Raw genomic sequence first — 14,487 nt, 5'->3', positions numbered from 1 at the left:
ACCTGTTTCTTGTTTGGGGGTTATTTCAGGGCTATTTAAGCATTTTATGCCCACCTGCTTTTGTGCGGGCCTGTTCTCTGTTTTGTTTGTGGATGGTTGTTTGTGTATTTTCCGGACTGTTTGATGTCCTGTTTTGGGTCTGTCTTTATTTTTCGCCTGTTGTTTTTGGCGTGACCATTACAACCGAATAAATACGGTTTTCCCAGATACCTCTGCCCTCTGCGCCTGACTCCACACCCACCACTCCTAGCTACGTCAGGGAGGGAGGCTACGTCAGGGAGGCCACGGTTCCACTGTACATGGTAACACAGGGGAATCATGGGGAGCGGATTAGTCTCTTCCTTATTGATTCACCTGCGTTTCCAGTGGTGCTGGGGATTCCCTGGCTGGCTAGTCACAATCCTAAGATTTCATGGAAGCAGGGGGCTCTCCATGGGTGGTCAGATGAGTCGTCAGAGGAGTGTTCAGGTAGGTGTAGAGGAGTTTCCATCGGTGCTACGACGGAGAGTCCAGACCAGGTTTCCACTGTGCGCATTCCCTCAGTATATGCCGATTTGGCTATCGCCTTCTGTAAGAAGAAGGCGACCCAATTACCACCTCATCGACGAGGGGATTGCGCGATAAACCACCAGGTAAACGCAGCACTTCCCAGGAGTCATGTGTACCCGTTGTCTTAGGAGGAGACAGTGGCTATGTAGACATATGTCGCTGAATCTTTAGGACAGGGGTACATTCGGCCCTCCACGTCACCCGTCTCCTCGAGTTTCTTTTTTGTTAAAAAGAAGGGAGGTCTGCGTCCGTGCATTGATTACAGAGGTCTAAATTCCGTCACAGTGGGGTTTAGTTACCCGCTACCTCTCATCGCTACGGCGGTAGAATCATTTCACGGAGGGCGCTTTTTCACTAAACTGGACCTCAGGAGCGCGTATAATTTGGTGCGTATCCGGGAGGGATACGTTTAGTACCACATCTGGCCATTATGAGTACCTCGTCATGCCGTATGGGTTGAAGAATGCTCCAGCCGTCTTTCAATCCTTCGTAGACGAGATTCTCAGGGACCTGCACAGGCAGGGTGTGGTGGTATACATCGATGATATCCTGATCTATTCAGCCACACACGCTGCGCATGTGTCTCTGGTGCACAAGGTACTTGGGCGACTGCTGGAGCATGACCTGTACGTCAAGGCTGAGAAATGTGTGTTCTCCAAACAAGCCGTTTCCTTCCTGGGTTATCGCATTTCCACCTCTGAGGTGGTGATGGAGTGTGACCGAGTTACAGCCGTGCGTAATTGGCGACTCCGACCACGGTAAAGGAGGTGCAGCGGTTTTTAGGGTTTGCAAATTACTACCGGAGGTTTATCCGGGGTTTTGGGCAGGTGGCGGCTCCCATTACCTCACTGCTGAAGGGGGGGCCGGCGCGTTTACGGTGGTCGGCGGAGGCGGACAGAGCTTTTAGTCGTCTGAAGGCGCTGTTTACCGACGCTCCCGTGTTGGCTCATCCGGACCCCTCTTTGGCGTTCATAGTGGATGTGGACGCGTCCGAGGCTGGGGTTGGAGCCGTGCTATCACAGCGCTCGGGCACGCCACCGAAGCTCCGCCCCTGCGCTTTCTTTTTGAAGAAGCTCGGTCCGGCGGAGCGAAACTATGACGTGGGGGACCGGGAATTGTTATCTGTGGTAAAAGCTCTGAAGGTGTGGAGACATTGGCTTGAGGGGGCCAAGCACCCTTTGCTCATCTGGACTGACCACCGTAATCTGGAGTATATCCGGGCAGCGAGGAGACTGAATCCTCGTCAGGCAAGGTGGGCCATGTTTTTCACTAGATTTAGGTTCACCATCTCCTATAGACCAGGTTCCCTTAACACTAAGGCCGACGCGCTGTCCCGTCTCTATGACACCGAGGAGCGGTCCATCGATCCTACTCCCATCCTTCCAGCTTCATGTCTGGTGGCACCGGTGGTATGGGAGGTGGACGCAGACATCGAGCGGGCGTTACGGTTGGAACCTGCGCCCCCACAGTGTCCAGCGGGTCTTCAGTACGTGCCGCTTGGTGTTCGTGACCAATTGATTCAGTGGGCCCATACGCTACCCTCTTCGGGTCATCCGGGTATTGAGAGGACGGTGCGGGGTCTTAGGGGGAAGTACTGGTGGCCCACTTTAATAAAGGACGTGAGGTTTTATGTCTCCTCCTGTTCTGTGTGCGCTCAGAGTAAGGCTCCTAGACACCTGCCTAGAGGGAAGTTACAGCCCCTCCCCGTTCCACAACGGCCGTGGTCTCATCTGTCGGTGAATACTAAGATCCTGGTCATTGTGGATCGGTTTTCTAAGTCCTGCCGTCTCCTCCCGTTGCCCAGTCTCCCTACGGCCCTACAGACTGCGGAGGCCCTGTTTACCCACGTCTTCCGGCACTACGGGGTGCCTGAGGACATCGTTTCTGATAGGGGTCTCCAGTTCATGTCCCGAGTTTGGAGGGCGTTTATGGAGCGTCTGGGGGTCTCGGTCAGTCTGACCTCGGGTTTTCACCCCGAGAGTAATGGGCAGGTGGAGAGAGTGAACCAGGATGTGGGTAGGTTTCTGCGGTCGTATTGCCAGGAGAATGGGCGAGGTATGTCCCATGGGCGGAGGTGGCTCAGAACTCACTCCGCCACTCCTCCACGAACATGTCGCCTTTCCAGTGCGTGTTGGGCTACCAGCCGGTCCTGGCACCGTGGCATCAGAGCCAGACCGAAGCTTCTGCGGTGGAGGAGTGAGTGCAGCGCTAAAAGGAGACCTGGGAAGCCTTCCAGGAATCACTTAAACAAGCTGGTGGCCGGTAGAAGAGGAGCGCTGACCACCACCACAGTGAGGCCCCCGTGTTCGCACCGGGGGACCATGTCTGGCTCTCGATCCGAAACCTGCCCCTCCGCCTGCCCTGCCGGAAGCTGGGGCCTCAGTGTGTGGGGCCATTTAAAGTCCTGAGGAGGATAAACGAGGTGTGTTATAGTTTATAGCTCCCTTCTTACTATCATATTAACCCCTCGTTTCATGTCTCTCCTCAGGCCGGTGGTAGCTGGTCCCCTGCAGGAAGGTGAGGTGCCGGAGGTCCCTCTGCCCCCTCTGGACATCGAGGGGTCCCCGGCGTACACAGTACGTTCCATTCTGGACTCTAGACGCCAGGTGAGGGGCCTACAGTACCTCGTGGACTGGGAGGGGTACGGTCCGGAGGAGAGGTGCTGGGTACCGGTGGAGGACATCTTGGATCAATCACTACTGAGGGATTTCCACCACCTCCATCCGGATCGCCCTGCTCCCCGCCCTCCGGGTCACCCTCGAGGCCGGTGTCCGAAGGTGGCTCCTCTTCCTGTTCGGGCGGCGCTCGGCGGTCGTCGTCACCGGTCTACTAGCTGCCACCGATTCCCTTTGCTTTTTTCTGTTGGTTATGTCTTTATTGGTTTCACCTGTTTCTTGTTTGGGGGTTATTGCAGGGCTATTTAAGCCTTTTATGCCCGCCTGCTTTTGTGCGGGCTTGTTTTCTGTTTTGTCATGGAAGGTTATGTTTGTGCATTTTTCTGGACTGTTTGGTGTCCTGTTTTGGGTCGGCCTTTATTTTGCGCCTATTGTTTTGGCATGACCATTTAAACCGAATAAATACGGTTTTCCCTGAAACCTCTGCTCTCTGCGCCTGATTCCATACCCACCACTCCTAGCTACGTGACAGTGGCAAAGAAGGGAGTTGCAAACATAGGATCTCTGCTCCAGTATTCTCTTAGGGAGTTTTTCTTTACTATCCCCATGAGAAGGACTGTCACCAGGAAGGTAAACATTTCCACTATTGTGGTTGTCCCCCCTACTCCTGGCTCTCTCTTCTCCTGTATCTCCAAGGCATTGAAATTGGTCTCTGCTATGTCTCCCACCAGCTCCTCTGTCAGAAACAACTTGAAACAGTCTGCCTCAGATGGAAATGGCAAGGGGCGTTGCATTCCAGACTGGGACTCATCAAAACAAACAGCAGGGCCAGGAGGGGTGAAATGGCTGGCAGCCTTCCAGCTACCACAGAACTCCTGTACTTCATCCACTGTCGGTCTGCCTCCATCACCACCAGCATCTTCAAAGGGAACTGGGACTTTGTCAGTGGACAAGGGGTCCTCAGATTCAGGGTTCTCAATGGCTGGGGGGCAGCTCCTCACTGTCACCGTCAGAATCTGATTCCTGACCTTCAGACTCATTGTCAGATCTTTTTTTAATATCCAGAATTTCCGCATTTGTGAGTTGTCTCCTTTTGAAAGACATTGCTAATGCTAAAGCTTAGCTAACGAGTTACATACATAAACAACAACACTGAATGGCTAAGAGTGGGAGTAGATGGTTACGTGATTGACTGCCTGCACGTGCCACTTGTGTCAAATCACTATCGAAAAATGTTTTGTGGTAATTGTTTATATATTTACTGTTTTATTCACATGTTTTTCAATTACCGGTGATAAATCATGCATTCCAATTCTTGCATAGATTGTAATGGGCACATAGTATGTGTGCAAAATACTTTTTTGAAGGTTTTACTGATTATGAGCTTAGCTAATTCCAGCTATGTGTGGAGCCATGTTTGTTGACATACAATGCATTCTGGGTTTCACGTAATCATCTGTTGGACCAAAGATGCTATAACAAAATGAGGTGAGTAAGGGTTCACTCATTTCTTGAGAACTTCAGGAAGTGAGTGGCGGGATGTGAACGACGGTAGATGACACACCCCTTCAACATGCATACTATAAACAGACCAAACTCATCTTTTCTTCTCTTATTATCTTTGGTTTCTGTGAGGAAAAAAGAATGGCTGCGCGCTGAAATGAATCATCGTCGGAGTACTTTTGACTTCTAGAAAGTGGTTTACTCAAATATTTCGATCAATGGTGAGCTCACCTGTGATGTGATTAATTATACATAGTAATTACTATTAGCTAATTCATATTGTAGTTTATCTTGTTATGGATAGGGGGCAGCATTTTCACGTTTGGATGAAAAGCGGGCCCAGAGTAAACTGCCTGCTACTCAGTCCCAGTTGCGAATATATGCATATTATTAGTAGATTTGGATAGAAAACACCGAAGTTTCTAAATCTGTTTGAATGATGTCTGTGAGTATAACAGAACTCATATGGCAGGCAAAAACCTGAGAAAAAATCCATCCAGGAAGTGGGAAATCTGAGGTTGGTCGTTTTTCAACTCATTCCCTATTGAAGATAGTGGGATATGGGTCATGTTGCACTTCCTAAGGCTTCCACTAGATGTCAACAGTCTATAGAACCTTGTTTAACGCTTCTACTGAGAAGTGGGGCCGAATGAGAGGGGAATGAGTCAGAGGTCTGCCAGAATGCCTTGAGCTCGTGACGCTCGTTCACGTGAGATCGAGCTCTGTTCCATTGCTTTTCTGAAGACAAAGGAATTCTCCGGTTGGAACATTATTGAAGATTTATGTATAAAACATCCTAAAGATTGATTCTATACTTCGTTTGACATGATTCTACGGACTGTAATATGACTTTTTGTCTAAACTTTTGCCTGGACCTGTAACGGCAGTCTACTTCGTCCTCCTCCTCAGACGAGGAGAGGCGAGAAGGATCAGAGGACCAATGTGCAGTGTGGTAATTAGACATAATGAAATTTAATAAGACAAAACAAAAACACGATACAAACTGACAAAACACACTAACCGTCACAGTCCTTGCAGGTGCAGACAAAACACAAAGACAGGAAACAACCACCCACAATCCCCAACACAAAACAAGCCACCTATATATGATTCTCAATCAGGGACAACGATTGACAGCTGTCTCTGATTGAGAACCATATCAGGCTGAACATAGAAACAGACGAACTAGACACACAACATAGAATTCCCACCCAGCTCACGTCCTGACCAACACTAAACAAGCAAAACACATAAGAACTCTGGTCAGGACGTTACAGGACCTGCCCGCACGCCGTGAGTTTAGATTGTGTACCGAATGCGCGAACCAAAAGGAGTCATTTGAACATAAATTATGGACATTTATTGGGGAACTAGGATTCCTGGGAGTACATTCTGACGAAGATCATCAAAGGTAAGTGAATATTTATAATGCTATTTCTGATTTATGTTGACTCCAACATGGCGGATATCTTCTTGGGTTGTGTTGGTCTCTGAGCGCCGTACTCAGATTATTGCATGGCTTGCTTTTTCCGTAAAGTTTTTTTGAAATCTGACACAGCGGTTGCATTAAGGAGAAGTATATCTTTAAAATGGTGTCTAATACTTGTATGTTTGAGAAAATTTAATTATGAGATTTCTGTTGATTGAATTTGGCGCCCTGCAATTTCATTGGCTGTTGGCGAGGAAAAAAAAAAGTTGTTCTCCAACAAATGTATAAAAAGGGCTCCTAGTTATTGTGTCATCCTTGGAAAATATTTACACAAGAAGCAACCTAATATCACACAGTCACACAGTTTCTTGTTTTTCTTTGTGCCTTTTGTAAATGAGCAACGAGGTGTCACCATTAGATTGAGGTTATTTCATGACAAAAACAAAGTGATTAACCTGTCATAACTAGCCAATGGCAATGCAGATTACACAGTAAGCAACCAATCGATTAAACACAGGATATGACATCATGGAACACCCTGCTTCTTCGCTTTTAGAAATTATTTAAAAAAACACAAATTAACAAACTAAGTTGTGCCCACAAGTCTTCTATGTGTGTGGCTGAATACTAAGACTGGGGAATTGAGAGGGACTGTGTTATGGGATTTAGAGAGGGTTGTGACTTGTAATAAGAAAGGATGTAGATACAGTATTAGTTTGGTGTTGTTGTCTTGGACTTGTCCTAGACAATGTAGCCTACATTTTTCCGGTTTGGATTGTTGTGTTATGCTACAGATACTTTTGTGAATATCTGAACATTGCATCCAAAATTAAACTACTCACATTCTGGAAATAACTTTGTAAGGACTGTGTTTGTGTAAATAGTTTCTGAAAAAAGTGTGGCCAGCTCAAATGCTGATTGTTGCGTCATTCAAAACTGGCCGTTCTAAATAAGCGCTCTAATCACACAGGTGTGATCGTACGCTTCAGGGACCACTGTAGGACGATCACACCCGTGTGATGGTAAGTGTGGAAGGGTTAATGTGAGTCTGGAAGGAGAGTTTACAATCTAACCAGACACCTAGGTATTTGTAGTTGTCCACATATTCTAGGTCAGAACCGTCCAGAGTAGTGATGCTAGTCGCGCGGGAGGGTGCGGGCAGCAATCGGTTGAAGAGCATGCACTTAGTTTTACTAGCATTTAAAAGAAGTTGGAGGCCACGGAAGGAGTGTTGTATGGCATTGAAGATTGTTTGGAGGTTTGTTAGCACAGTGTCCAAAGAAGGGCCAGATGTATACAGAATGGTGTCGTCTGCGTAGAGGTGGATCAGAGAACTACCAGCAGCAGGAGCGACATCATTGATATAAACAGAGAAAAGAGTCGGCCCGAGAATTGAACCCTGTGGCACCCCCATAGAGACTGCCAGAGGTCCGGACAACAGGCCCTCCAATTTGACACACTGAACTCTATCTGAGAAGTTTTTTGAGAAGCCAAGGCTATTGAGTCTGCCGATTTTAATAATTTTAATTTTATTTCACCTTAAATTAACCAGGTAGGCTAGTTGAGAACAAGTTCTCATTTGCAACTGCGACCTGAATGCGGTGATTGACAGAGTCGAAAGCCTTTACCAGGTCGATGAAGATGGCTGCACAGTACTGTCTTTTATCAATGGCGGTTATGATAATGTTTGGGACCTTGAGCGTAGCTGAGGTGCACCCATGACCAGCTCGGAATCCAGATTGCATAGCGGAGAAGGTATGGTGGGATTCAAAATGGTCAGTGATCTGTTTATTAACTTGTCTTTCGAAGATTTTAGAAAGACAGGGCAAGATGGATATAGGTCTTTATTAAGAAAATATTTACAAAATAAACTAAAGTAAAAAATTAAATAAAAAACAACACAATGAAATAACAATAACAAAGATAATCAACGACAGCCCAATGATGAACTACCTGATTCCCAACTTACTCAGAGCTATAAATAGCTTTTGAATGAGTGACTGATACAGTAGGAGGGAGGGAGGGAGGAAGAGACAGAGGGCTGGAGGGAGGGAGGGAGGGTTAGCTAGATGATTTAGGTAATGTAATGGTCATGATGATTATGCTCCTTTCTGTTAGTCTAGTGGTGTGTGTGTGTGTGTGTGTGTGTGTGTGTGTGTGTGTGTGTGTGTGTGTGTGTGTGTGTGTGTGTGTGTGTGTGTGTGTGTGTGTGTGTGTGTGTGTGTATTAGCTCTCTGACAACACTCTTAACCCCTCCCTCCATTTCCCCCCTATTCGGAGCCTCAGATTCCCTGACTCAGCAGTGGATCCATATTTCTAATAGATTGCAGAAATCTTCATTAATGCATATTGAGAGATTGTAAAAGGCTGTCTGCAGGGAGACCGAGTGCACGTACTGAGGGAAGTCTGGTATCTCAGTGGTCGTTCATCATACTAGTGCTACTGTGCTGAAAGTTGTTGTGTTGTTTGTTTTGTCTATGTAGATGGATCCACATGCATACATCAGTCTATATTTAATATTACTAGAGTGCTGGACGTTGTTGTTTTGCCTACATAGATGTTTCCACACGCACGCATACAGGTAACTGGCAAAATAAAGGAAACACCAACGTAAAGAATCTTAATAGGTCGCTGGGCCACCACAAGCCAGAACAGCTTCAATGTACCTTGGCATAGATTCTAAAAGTGTCAGGAAGTCTATTCGAGGGATGTCAAACCATTATTTCACAATAAATTCCATAATTTGGTGTTTTGTTGAGGGTGGTGGAAAACGCTGTCTCAGGCGCCGCTCCAGAATGTCCTATAAGAGACCACTCCCATCAGGATAGATCTGCTTCACCATAGGTTGAATTTTATCCCTCAGAATGGTTGTGTATTTATTGGTATTTACCTTGCCCTCTAAGGGGTTGAGTGGACCTAAACCATGCCAGGAAAAAGTACCCCACACCGTAACAGAGCCGCCAGAACCCTCATTTACTCAAGTGTTTCCTTTATTTTGGCAGTTACCTTTAGGTCCATATGTAACATTACTGGATGACAGCCACACATAGGTCTACACATATTACTAGATATCACAGGAAAGGAACACAGTTGAAGCCTTCATAGCAGACCAGTGTTGAAATAGTGTTTGTTTTCTTTCAGCGTTTAATTGAGCCATTTCATTGTCTGGAGTGCCAGATGGGCGGTGTTTGCACTTTTGGGCAGATTCCATTGGATCCATTAAGATAGGCAAGCTCAATAACGGGCAGCTAAAGTATAACAAGTACTATTTGAACCCAGGAAAACATTGTAGGAACCAATCGTCTCGCTCTCTCTCTCTCACACACACTCACTCTCTGTCCTCTCGCTTTCCTCCCAGCTAGTGTAACAGTAAACATTTCGTGACCCTGGTATCCTCCTAATAGATGTGTATCAATGCTTTGTCTGTTGTCTGAGTTTATAGCCAGATGAAGGCATGCTGACTGACGGAGGATTAGATGGAAGCTGCAACAAGGGGGCTGCTGCTTCTTGCATGCTAGAGCAAGACTGTGCATTGTTGAGTGTTGTTCCCAACCTTGTCACACACAGTACTACAGTGTTCTCACATCTGAAGTGATGTTGATGAGATGTCAGAATCAATAGAGAACAGGCCCGGAGGATGAAAGTTGCCCGATCTCTTTTTCTATTTTTTATTTGTCTTCCCACACCTCTCCGCCCCTGTTTTGTAGTCGTTAGAACATGAAACAGTTCTATTCTGGTTTGTTTTGTGTGTTGTGTTATTTCTTCTACATCACTTCACTGTAGACTAAGTAAACTCAAGACCTATGACGTTGTTGTTTTCTCTTCAAGTTTTTTGCCTCCACGCTTTGATAGTCGAACGCAGTTCTGTTGTTTTATTCTTCTTCTATTCAACAGAACATGTGTTAATTGTAGTCAATTAGACCCAACCTGAGATTCAGCGACTGACTGTCTCTGGAGACTATTCACTCCACTGATCTTCCATGAACCCAGTTGATACACTGTAATTGAGAGCATCTGGGCTTATATTCAGCATAGTAATGCTGATCTAGGATCAGATCCCTCTGGTCCGTATAACCTAATTCATTATGATCTATTAGCCTACTCAGAATTATACTATATATACAAAGTATTTGGGCACCCCTTCAAAATAGCAAATTCGGCTATTTTAGCCACACCCGTTGCTGACAGGTGTATAAAATTGAGCACACAGCCATGCAATCTCCATAGACAAACATTGGCAGTGGAAGGGCCTTATTGAAGAACTCAGTGACTTTCAACATGACACCATCATAGGATGCCAACTTTCCAGCAAGTCAGTTCTTCAAATTTCTGCGCTGCTAGAGCTGCCTTAGTGAACTGTAAGTGCTGTTATTGTGAATTGGAAACGTCTAGCAACAACGGCTCATTCGCAAAGTTTAGGTCGCACGAGCTCACAGAACGGGACCGCTGAGTGCTGAAGCACATCTGTCCTCAGTTGCAACACTCACAACTGAGTTCCAAACTGCCTCTGGAAGCAATGTCAGCACAATAACTGTTCGTCGGGAGCATGATGAAATGTGTTTCCATGGCCGAGCAGCTGCACACAAGCCTAAGATCACCATTCGCAATGACAAGCGTCGGCTGGAGTGGTGTAAAGCTCGCCGCCATTGGACTCTGGAGCAGAGGAAACATATTCTCTGGACTGAAGAATTACGCTTCACCATCTGGCAGTCCGATGGACTTATCTGTGTTTGGCGGATGTCAGGAGAACTCTACCTGCCCCATTGCATAGTGCCAACTGTAAAGTTTGGTAGAGGAGGAAAAATGGACTGGGGCTGTTTTTCATGGTCCTGGCTAGTTCCCTTAGTTCCAGTGAAGGGAAATCCCTTGTTTCCAGTGAAGGAAAATATTAACACTACAGCATACAATGACATTCTAGACAATTCTGTGCTTCCAACTTTGTGGCAACAGTTTGGGGAAGGCCCTTTCCTGTTTCAGCATGAAAATGCCCCCGTGCACAAAGCGCGGTCCATAAATAAATGATTTGTCATGATCAGTGTGGAAGAACTTGACTGTCATGCACAGAGCCCTGACCTCAACCCCATGTAACACCCTAGGGATGAATTGGAACGCAGACTGCGAGTCAGGCCAAATCGCCCATCGTCAATGCCCGACCTCACTAATGCTCTTGTGGCTGAATGGAAGCAAGTCCCCGCAGCAATGTTCCAATATCTAGTGGAAAGCCCAGAAGATTGGAGGGGGACCATTGGTGAAAGGGAGGGATGATGTTATATGTCTCTCCTTCTTGTTCTCTTGGGAACCATGTTCCTCTTTGAGAGAAGATATAAGGGGATGGGAGGAAAGAATATAGGGGGTGGAAGGGAGGAATTTCAATTAAACTAATGCTGATGTCTCGTCTTTATTAACAGACGTCTAAATGGGAGATTCATAAGGGTTGTCAGTCTGTTAGTTAAGGACTGAATGCCCCATTTGATAGACATATTTAACGAGGAAGGTTCCATTACTCATAGACTTAAGGTAATTGGTGAAAACTTGTAGCGCTGACAACACTTGCTGAGTTATATTAAATTGTGTATCCATCTAGTTGCCATGGAGAATAGTTTGTTTTGTTTTTTGTTATGAAAGAAGAGTGAGGTTATCTTACTTTGGTTTCTCAAGACACTTCAGCCATAGGTCCAAGCGGCAGCTTATCAAGATAGACTACAAGTCCATCTGTAACAGGAAATGTACAGAAGGAGACTATCAGATGTGGCACCTTCACAACAAGGTAAGACCTCTTCAAAGGGAAGTCGGTCCAACTTATTAATGTGTCCCGATTACCTTATACCTAATGCCAATGTATTTACATGGTAGTTGGGGACTGTACGTTATCTATAATGAGCAATACCTGGAGAAAATCGGACCTCTCTGAAATTAAAATGAATGGCCCTCCCTGAACGCAAAAAAAGTCTCCCTGTACTCAAAATAATAATTAAAACATAAAGTGGATAGCAGAGAGCATGACTACTATTTACCCTCACTCCTAGGACAGACCAGAGCCTTATAAATGCAGTTTTAGAAACTGTTCTTTGTTTTGTAAGCATTACATGACAAAGTAGCCAGAAGGTTGTGGATTCACAGACCATTGTGGACAAGAGTAGGGGGGGGAAGATATTCACTATGCTAAAAGAACTGCATGACTCTATACAGGCTATTGTTAAAAAAGAGGATAGTCTAAGTTTGGAACAGTCCTAAAGTTGTCCATCAACTGTAAAAATGTAGCTACATTTTTACAGTTTGTTGATTAACACAGCAGTCCCATATCATCACGCAGGCATATATGCACTTATCATTTTCTATTTTTTTTACATGATATTGTTGTTACAAAAAAAGATTTGTGTTGACTCTGATTAGGGCATGGGAATATAACAGCAAACTATGCATGCATAGCTCACAACATGATCCTCAAACAAAGACTGGCCAAACTGGTGTTTATATTGAATTCTAAGTTTAAAAAAAAAAGTATTATACAGCCTAAATGCAAAAATGTAGAAGCATGTTGTTGAAGTGCTGTTGTTGGTGCTGAGCGCTCCTGCCAACCTGTAGCGTGTCACAAATATTTCACAATTGATTTCTTAAATGGCAGGCTATAACCTGGAAATAATAATAATACATTATTGTTCCTTCTTAGGCTACCTGGCTTGCTCCTGACTGATTTTAGATTGAGTATGTTGTTCAACAGCCTGTTGAAATGTTGAACGTTAATTGATAGTGACAGAATCACACATTACTTGCCAAGTCCATTTTTTCCCCTCGGCTATAGAAGGTTGTAGCACAGCCTCTGAATGTCATAGGGGTGGCAGGTAGCCTAGTGGTTAGAGCGTTGGACTAGTAACCGAAAGGATGCAAGTTCAAATCCCCGAGCTGACAAGGTACAAATCTGTCGTTCTGCCCCTGAACAAGGCACTTAACCCACTGTTCCTAGGCCGTCATTGAAAATAAGAATTTGTTCTTAACTGACTTGCCTGGTTAAATAAAGGTAAAATAAATTAATAAAATAGAGACAAGCCAAATATATCCCATATGCATTGGAGTCACGTCTTTACCTGGGATTTCAAAGCTTGTTTCTAGCATAAATAATTGCAGACTTAAGTGTCTATAGATCACTTTATATAATCAGCTCCATAAATCTTTTTCCCCAAAATAACAAGTTAACATGATTTTCGCCATTTCGCCAACATACCCCCTCAATTTGAGCCCTGGTTTTAACTTAATACACCAAGACACAGATATTTAAGGAGTGTATGGTGACTGAAGGACTTGACTGACACAGTCTATGGATAGTAGACTATAATTTAATCTGTCAAACAGGTATCTTATTTCTTGAATAGGAAGAAATAGGCAACGACACAAAGCCCTCTTGTTGTTAGTAGCCTAAAGTCAAATTAAACTGCTGCTGCGTCATAGTAATGTAAGTTATGTAAATTACTTGAATATGGCTTATTGTAAGGTCAATAAGTCTGATAAATAGATTCAATTATACCAGTAGCAAGCTCACCTCCAGTCTTCCTTTTCATCTTCACTCTCTCACAATCTTTTTTTTTTTTAACTCTCTAGGGTATGTGGGACGCTAGTGTCCCACCTGGCCAACATCCAGTGAGTTTGCAGTGCGCCAAATTCAAATACAGAAATACTCATTATAAAAATTCAGAAAACAAAACATATTTTACATAGGTTTAAAGATTAACTTCTTGTGAATCCAGCCACGGTGTCAGATTTAAAAAATGTTTTACGGCCAAAGCATACCTTACGATTATTTGAGAACATAGCCCAGCAGACAAATCATTACAAACAGTAACCAGCCAAGTAGAAGAGTTACACAAGTCAGAAATAGAGATAAAATGAATCCCTTACCTTTGATGATCTTCATATGGTTGCACCCAGAAGACATTAATTTACTCAATAAATGTTCCTTTTGTTCGATAAAGTCTCTCTTTATATCCAAAAGCCTCTGTTTTGTTCGCACGTTTTCTTCAGTAATCCACAGGCTCAAACGCAGTCACAACAGGCGGACAAAAAATCCTAATTGTATCCGTAAAGTTCATAGAAACATGTCAAACGATGTTTATATTCAATCCTCAGGTTGTTTTTAGCCTAAATAATCGATAATATTTCAACCGGAAAATAACGTCGTCAATATAAAAGGTAAACATGAAAGGCACTCTCTCGGTCGCGCACATGAAAAGGCTCTGTGACACGGCAGGGTCCACTCATTCAGACTGCTCTTACTCCCACATTTTTCAGAATACAAGCCTGAAACTATTTCTAAAGACTGTTGACATCTAGTGGAAGGCATAGGAACTGGAATTTGAGTCCTAAGTCAATGGATACTGTAACGGCATTGAACAGAAA

General features: G+C 44.7%; 1 pseudogene; it reads left to right on the top strand.

The window, feature by feature from the left end:
• The window catches only part of LOC120023107, a 212,886-nt pseudogene that overhangs the window by 134,686 nt on the left and 63,713 nt on the right, over positions 1-14,487 (top strand).

This window comes from Salvelinus namaycush, chromosome 2 (genome assembly GCF_016432855.1).
Source record: "Salvelinus namaycush isolate Seneca chromosome 2, SaNama_1.0, whole genome shotgun sequence".
Lineage (NCBI taxonomy): Eukaryota > Metazoa > Chordata > Actinopteri > Salmoniformes > Salmonidae > Salvelinus > Salvelinus namaycush.
This window is presented reverse-complemented; position numbering and strand designations above follow the sequence as displayed.